Below are 7970 nucleotides of genomic sequence, written 5' to 3' on the forward strand. Positions count from 1 at the left end.
CGGTCGCCATGGCGACCACTCTAGCTAGCGATTGGGCAGTGGGGAGGCAAAGCCCGCCAATGAGCGGGAGAGAGCTTGAGGGAGGGGGCGGGCTCTTTCTGCCCAGCGGCGGCGGGGCCCAAAAGCTGAGGGAGGGGCGCGGCGGGGGAGAGGGGTCTTCGGGGGCTCCTGAGGGGACAAAGCTGCAATAAATGTTAAAACCAATTCAGACAAGCCGGCTGCCCCTCCTTGGGCATGCCCAGCGTGGGTGGGGTTAGTGCAAATGGCACAGTGGCAGACAGGAGCAAGCCTCTCGAATTTGTGCCCTCCCCGCCAGGCCAAGACCTATCAGGGAAAGGCCTCGGCAAGTAAAAAAAAAAAAAAAAAAAAAAAAAAATCCGTTTGGATTCCCTTGTGTTTTTGCCCAGCCTGACTGGAGCTCTGAGAGCAGGAGGCCTGCTTTCGCCTGGGGCAGTTCGGCTGAGCCCCTTGTTTTCCTGCGGGGATGCGCTGAGAGGGCAGCGATGCTGCTGGGCCCAAAGCAGCTCTCCATCTCCGCACGCCTGTCTGAGGGGTTTCTGATCACCTGGCTTAATGATTATGCCTTTTCAGGCGTCATTGTACATGAACGTACTTCGGTTCCTGCTTCAGTCATGTGATGGTATAGTTGCACAAAGGGAAGATGCCGAAATTCAAGCATTTAAGCCTGGCTATAGTCTTAGTGTGGGGCTTTACTTACAGTCAAGTAGCCTTTTACACTCTATTGGTCAAGGAGGTGCATCAGCTTAATGCAACAAACGAGTTTACGATACTAGCCCTACAGTATTGGTGAATATTGTGAATGCATTAGGTGAATGTTTTGATTACAAATGTTTTGGTTTGTTATTATTTTAGTCTTGAAATCTACTAGGGCACGATAGGCTAAGTGAATATGCTATGTGTTTACTTTCCAGATAGATTAAGCCAATGATTTTCCATGATGGTGTAGATCCTTGCACAGGACATTTAATCCCTTTACAACTGTCATGGGTTTCTTGCAAGCTTACTATTGTAAGGTTTCAATGCTGGACAACTTAAAAAGCTTAAAAGAAAATGGTTTTTGTATGGACAGCTGGGCTACATGATATCATCAGCCAGTTTTGACAACAATTGACATGAAACCTGGCTCTTTTGTGGGTTGTTTTATAAACCAAAGGTTATTACACAAAAAGTTATTCAGCACATCCCAAAACTTCTACGGACGAAATAAAATCCATTTTTGTTTAAATAGCACCACTTTGTGGTCAGTTCTGGTAAGTGACGCTTTCCTACACATAGCCGCGTTACAAGCAATGCTAAGATTGTTTAATAGAAATAGGGAGGAAAGTTTGTTCATCTTGGCCGAATATAAAATACTTTGGAAGTATCACATGTGATTTGAAATCTGAAGTCTTTTCAGAAAAAGAGATTTAATTAATTTCCTGTGTTGCTAGTAATTTCTACTTACTACTTAATTACGTTCATGCTTTTCACAGAGCTAAGGTTTTGATTAGGGTAACTGGTTAATCATACTGGTATGCAAATGATAAAGTGGATTTATCACGCTTTTGTTCAAAGCTGCATAATATATTTGAACTTAAACGATTTAGTTTTGCTTATCTCAATGGGCAATGCCTAAGGAGTTTCAAATCTTTTTGATTTTTTTATTTCAGAATTAAGCCACTTTTAAATCAATATTCAATAATCAGTCATTGTCATAAAACTATATATTATACTCAGCATATTATTAAGAACACATCCACTTTATCTTGCTGTGTGTGTAGCTAATATAGAGAGTCCACAGAAAAATTCTGTAGTTTTGTAGCCTTGTGCACTGTCTTTACTTACTTATAGATTCTGATGCACATATTACATAGAAAGAGGTATTTGTACTCAAAATGTAATTGTGTATGAAATATGTCCATGTATCTCTTAGTAGCATTATGCTGTGACTATCCTTGTCACCTGGAGGACTTTCATTTCTGATTGCATAGTATTGCCTGAAAAAAAACAAAGAGAGCTCTCTATAAACGTCTTTGTAAATTGAACATCTTTCCTGCAGGAAAGGTTACAGGTCTATTCAACTCATCTCAGTTTCCTTTTAAGCAGATAAAATCTATGTTTACTCTAACAGTTGTTTGCATTATTAAATGATGTGAAGAAAAGCCATACTTGTGAAAGAATTGGTCCGTACTTTGTGTCTTAACTTATGCCAGCATACAAATTGACTAGACTTAAAGGTATATTTGGTTTACTGGAAACATTAGTATTTCCCTTTTTTCTTTTAAGTCTTTGTTAAACAAAATTATAGTTAGTGTACTTTCAGAGATTCTTACTCTACTATTCTAAAGTTACAGCTCTTTTCCCCTTTCTCTTTTCTCTTTTTCTTTTTTTAATAAAAGAGAACTAGATGGTTGAGAAGACCCAAAATAGCATACAGAGCTGTCTAAGCCATTAGTTTACATAAAAGGCTGGGCTGGTTAGGCTTTAAATTGCCTTAAGATTGTCAGTAATGTGTGAGATAGAGCATGTTTTAAATACTTTAATACACAAATGAATTGGTACATAAAAATTGGTAGTAAAAATTATAATTGTTAGTCAAATCTGAGGAAAAGGGCAAGGTCTGAATGGATATGAACATAAATTAAGTCCAAGAAAGAGGTATGCCATCTTTCTTTAGAGGAAGTGGCAGGATGTTAAGTTTTTCTATGAGCTCTTCCACTCATATACCTTCTTATTTCATGGTGGAAAACATGATTTTTACTTGTAGCTGCTGTTTGGCAATTTATGAAATTCTATTCATACTGAAAAAATACTAAAACAATGTTTAATCATAAGCAGGCTGGATGAGAATATTTTTAATACCTGCCTTTACTGCCTTGGGAGAGTATCTATGTTTTTTCCTGTTTTCCTTTGTTTTTCCTGTTGAAAATTATGAATGTGCCAAATTTGATTAACAATACAGACTAAATAATACTTCACAGGAGTAAAACATATGTTCTTCAGGACGATTTGTCTCTTTTCATTTTATTATTTCACACTAGCATTATTCTGACACATGCTATGAATCAGAGGATAGCTATCATTTTTCTTTGCTGTTATTAGGTTTCTGGCTATTAAAATGATTAATCTGCTTGTTAATAATATAACTTCAGTTTCTTATTCTAGCCTATTCCCCCAACACTCATCTGTTCACAGCACAAAAAGAATTAAGTAGTTTATGCGATAAGATTTAAGGATTGTTGTTTTGCCAGACGCTTGTACTGATGCCTCACATTTTGGCTGTGAATTTCAGTGTGTTTTCCTGTAATGCTTGTTGCTGAGGAGCAATCAACCTGTTCATGGTATAGTAATTTCTGAAATGTAGTAATCTATTAAAGAGGCCTCTCAGTCTACCTTTAGAAAGGGGAGCAGGATGCTTGTGTGTTGTATTGGCAGTAAGTTTGCTGATGTAGGTACACAAGTGGAAAGTTTCCCAGTATTAGATCTGGTTGAAGCCATCCAAAATTGCTGTGATTGCTCATTTGGTGTTTTATAACCAAGAGATTCTGCTAGAGAGAGAGGGAAGGGGGAGGGAATCATTTGCAATGCGTCTAAGACCGCCGAACACTTGCCAGTTAAAGTTTGGATTGAGTTATCCCCATCTCCATGGTATTTTCATTCTACTGGTCTCTAATTTAGACTTGTACAGAGCATGCCCTTTTGAGAAATTGTTGTATAATGGAATATTTTCTCTTCAAATTGAGCTGTTTCATCATGACTGATCATGCTAGCTACTTGAAGATTTTCTCCTCTGCCTGGCAGAATCTTATTCAGGAGGTGGGCTTGAAAAACCACGAGAGCTCTGAATCTCAGAAAAATGTTGTCATTTCAGGATCAGTAACTTACGAAAAGAATATAGAAATGTTGAAGTATGTCTCCAAGGAATAACATTGTATTTTGCAAAGAGATCCGTATTAACTCTGAAGAAGCTAGAATACTTTTATCGGCAAGAAACAGCTCAGCTGAGAACTACTGTGCTTTTTAGCGCAAGCAGAAACACCAGTAACAAAGCTATATTTCTTCTTATGTTTATCTCTTCACAGGACTGTGCGTTATGTATATCTACGCTCAGGCAATTTAAAAATTCTTATTTTTCAAGCTATGGAGTATTTGTCCAAGGTATCATGACCAGAACAATGAGACTGGCCATGTGACTGGCTAGGCAAAAGGTTTATATTTAATTTGCAGTATTTAATGTACATGATATGATCTCAGCTGACTTCTTTTAAGTATTTTATCTTGCCAGGGACCTACTTGAAGAGACTTTTGTTAAACGATGTTCCACCCTACTTCCAATATATTGAGTGCATTGCATTTACTGAACTACAAAGTTCTGTCATCACCCACAGGCACTAAAACAAAATCATTGTGGGCGAGGCGTGGTCCTATTTATAACGGGTGGAAACCAGGTCATTGCCTCTCTTGTTTACTGATCTGTTTAAACTTTGGTTTCCATGAATACTCATGCTTGAGATTTTGAAATTTGCTTTTTGTTAGCAATTTTTTCATATAAAAAGTAATATCATGATTGTCTGTAGGGGAAAAAAAAAAGCCCTAAACTCCATGACTTTAGCTGACTTTGACTATGGGAGTTGTTCAAGCATGCAGTCCTGCCAATGTGAACCTACTGCTCCTGAAACTGAAAACAACATTTTTGCATGACCTCTTGTGAACCCAGATCATTCTGTTTCTTCCCACTGTAGGGTTAACTATAGATAGTGCTTAGGGTTGCCTTTGCTTCCCTGTTTTAGCCTTGCCTGCAGCATGATCCTTATCTTCTGTTGTGAATTGCCTATGTGCATCAATCATGGCCCGGTCATGTCACTTCTCTCCTTTTGGATTTTACTTCCCTGTGACAATAGTGCTAAGACAGAGAACAGTCTGTTGTCTTAGTTTTCCGTAGTGGAAATATCTGCTTCAGTCTCTTGAAGCGAAGTAATGACGTTTACAAATAACACTAGAGATGCATGTCAGTCCATCTTCAAACCTTTGCTAAATTTTGTTAGAAGCTGTATCCCACTGGGCCACATAAGAAGTTTGTGGTAGTCAAGGTTTAGAGATAAAGAAATGTTAGACATCAGAATACTTTACTTTGGTTCAAATGAATGTGTATGTTACATAAAATGAACTGTTAAGAAACAGGAACAGAAACTGACTTATGTATTTATACCACAAAACATGAATCAGTTAAATATTTCTGGCATAACAAAAAGGAACGTGATGAGAGTCTTTTGTCCTAAGGGGAAAAGAACATGTGCATTGTAATTGTTTTTAACATTTTCTGCCACCATTCCACTATTTATGGATTTGATTTGGATGACCTTACTCTGGCAGTGTATTTATGTCAGACATCAGGCCCTACAGAAAATATTTTATACGTCTGAAGACCCCGGCAACTGTTCTAATTTGAGACTCTGAACATTCTGGTATTTCTTTGTCGCTATTGGTTAGTAAATTAGCAAGTCTTTGTTGGTGGCTTTGAGCTGCGGGACAGAAATGGTATTTCAATATAATGCTGAGGACTCAAGGAACAGACAGAGCACAAATAATGTAATAAATAACAAAATTACCAAAATGGTCATTGCAACGTACAGTGTATTTGCTAGTCCAAAATGAAAAGCTAGACCATTCCTTCTTTGAACACCTGTTCTGGGGAGAAGTAACTTTCTTGCTGAAATAACTTTTAAGTATTGGTAAGTGTCCTTCTGCTTGCTCTTTTCAGTGGAATGGAATGATACGGAATCGGCCGGTTTTCTCCAAGTTTTACCTGAATCCCCCTGAAAAACAGGGGGTTAGTGTAAAAGCAAAGGTGTAGGCTCTTTAGAAAGAAGGCAGAATACCTGTCCGCAGGAATAGTATTTTGTGCTCCGAGATGAGAGTGCTGCTCTCTCGGCGTACGAACTGCTCACATGGAACACTGGGCAGCTTCCACAAGGGGGTGTCTGTACTCCCTTCCTAGCCAAGGCAGCCCCAAAGCGCCACTGCATTGCATTTCTGTCTCATTAGATACAGGGAACTCTTGGCTGAGGTTCGCTTCAGAATAAAAGGTGTTTAAAACGTGTTATTTGGCTTCATTGAGAAAATGAAAGCACAGCTTTCCCGCCTCCTTCAACAATGTCTCCGATAGCAGAAAGCTGTTTTCAGTAATATATGCAGAACTGATTAGAAGGTAGGGATACATTATGGAGATCAGCAGGCCATATGCATTGCCATTATTTAAACTTTTGGGAATCCATCTAGGAGGGAGGAAGCAGATATACAAAAGAATGCACAGAGTCAACCTAATCCATACAATCTGTTCATATCTTACATGGCCCCTAAGAAAATTTGCTTAATCTTGGTAGGAGTTACTGAGGAGTAAGTAATATCAAATAAATGCAGAAGTTTCAAGGCTATTTAGCTTTTGAACTAGTGCTTTCACATGGAAAGTGAAACCCCAATTATCTTTGAGAAACCTTAAGCAGTAGTAGCTATAGGAAACAAGAAATGAAAGAACAAAATTAGTAATATAAACACTAATGGGCTATATTCAGTAAGAGAAAAGCTGAGAGATTTTTCTTCATGTTGCAAGGTACACCACTGATGTAAATGGACTTACATTTGCATAAGATGATAATCAAAGAGGGAATACATTTGCATCTAGCTCCACTTTATATAGTCTTTTGGCATTAAAAACTGTTCTCTCTGTTACAGAAGTCATGTGGAGATGGAGTTCTCTATGGAGAACAATCACTAAATCCACAAAGCACTTTTTAATCTCTGTTGATCCTGGCAGCAGCCTTTGGCAAAACTTAAAGCAGCAATGGTGTCTCACAGAAGACTGGCATGATTTCCCATGATGTAACAGGGTATGTAAATGATTCAGTAGAGTCAACTTTGAGATAAAAAATTTCTGAATAGAGATAGTCATGCAGGAATGCAAATTCCAAGGCTTAAGAGTACAAATATGCAATCAGGGCAACGATGCAGGCTTTTATGTCAAAATATTAGTGAATGTGCAAAATAAGAAACATCAAAGAACTGGTTAAGTTAACAAGGATGTTTCATGTGGTAATCTAGGCCACTTGCATATGATATGACTTTGGGAAACAGAATAAATTCAGAGAGGAGAAAGGTGAATTAACCTTGGGAGACCAGCTGGACCGAAGCACTGGCAGAAAGGAGAGAGAAAAGTTTGCCTCTTAGTGGCTGGATGGAGGAATAAGTGGCATTCTTCTGATTCTTTCAGACTCGGGCATGAAGAAAAAAATCAAATCTGACCATGTGGTTCTGGTTGATAAGGAATACCGTAGTGTTATCATGACAGAGAAGGAAGCTTTAGAATAAACATTTTTCCCCCCCCTCCTGTTCTCGTTTCTTCTACTGTTCTGCTCCTCTCAAGTTCCATTTAATTTACTTTTGCTACCTCTCAAGTTGTTTTCTTCATTCATTTTGTTTCTTTTTCCTAATCCTCTATTTCATAGACTCTATCAAGGCTGCTTAGTCCCTTGAGAGTTCATAGGCACTTCAGATGAGACTCTACTGCTACAGGTATTTTTGCTGATATGAATTCCTGCAGGTACCTACTGAGTATAATACGTATTCTTGTTATTTTATCCATTATTTTTTGTAAGCACTGCTCTCTTTTCCTCTCCTCTTGTGCTCATTTGTTATACCCTGTCTAAAATGTAGACCACAATAAAATTGAAGGGCAGTGCTTCAATTTGTTCTGAAAGGTATATTGAAAATCCTGTGGTTTCTTACATATTTTTTATAAATATATCCCATTTGGGAGTGTATTTATAACATTATTTCTGTAGCAAGTGTCTTCTGCTGGCTGCATCTTACATGAAGTATAAAAGTGACTAAAAGCACCAATGAGTTGTGGAAATTAGGTATGGCCTTTCACGAGTTGCAGGTCCATCCCATGGTTGGGTGAAATTTGGCTAGTT

Source organism: Mycteria americana, chromosome 6 (assembly GCF_035582795.1).
Source record: "Mycteria americana isolate JAX WOST 10 ecotype Jacksonville Zoo and Gardens chromosome 6, USCA_MyAme_1.0, whole genome shotgun sequence".
Taxonomy (NCBI): Eukaryota; Metazoa; Chordata; class Aves; order Ciconiiformes; family Ciconiidae; genus Mycteria; species Mycteria americana.